Raw genomic sequence first — 663 nt, forward strand, 5'->3', positions numbered from 1 at the left:
ACTTTACAACTTCTAAATTGAGATGCATTCTTCCAAAAATCATGATTTACTAGTTAGGATTGCTAGGAAACATGTCTAGGAACATATAGGAATGTGTTCTAGGTGATCTTAATACAATGCCACGTCTTCACAATGCTTGCTATCGATCTCATGGTTTCTTGCTAACGATTTCTCAACCGAAAACCCTCTTTTGAAAATATTCTCTCATTTTCAAACCACAAAGTGTTTCGCCTTCAAATCAATTCCTACATTCTTGCAATGATATGAAGAACATGCGAATCTAAATCGGTTAAGCCAATTCCAAACTTCAAAAATCGCATTTTGACCTAATTTGAGACTTTTCCCCTTTTCTATACTTGCTGAATTTTGTCCTTTAGATAATCAAATTGATATGTTTTTCTCCAATAAAACATGCTAACACACTATTCTAAGTATCATGCACATGCTAGTATGCTCAAACCGAAATTTCGCCAAAAATCGAAAATTTTCGAAAAATTACGAAAATACCCTTCATGCTGAAATTTTGAAATTCTACTAATGTCAATTCTCTTCTTGTCTTCTTTACAACTATATTGACATCATGCCTCCTCGTGGACGACAAGGTGGGAGGAGAGGCAGAGCTAGAGGTCAGGTTTCACTTTTGGAGCCGAGAGACGAAGTTAA

Source organism: Hakea prostrata, unplaced genomic scaffold (assembly GCF_041222555.1).
Source record: "Hakea prostrata isolate BN-2017 unplaced genomic scaffold, UWA_Hpros_2 contig_40, whole genome shotgun sequence".
Classification (NCBI taxonomy): Eukaryota; Viridiplantae; Streptophyta; class Magnoliopsida; order Proteales; family Proteaceae; genus Hakea; species Hakea prostrata.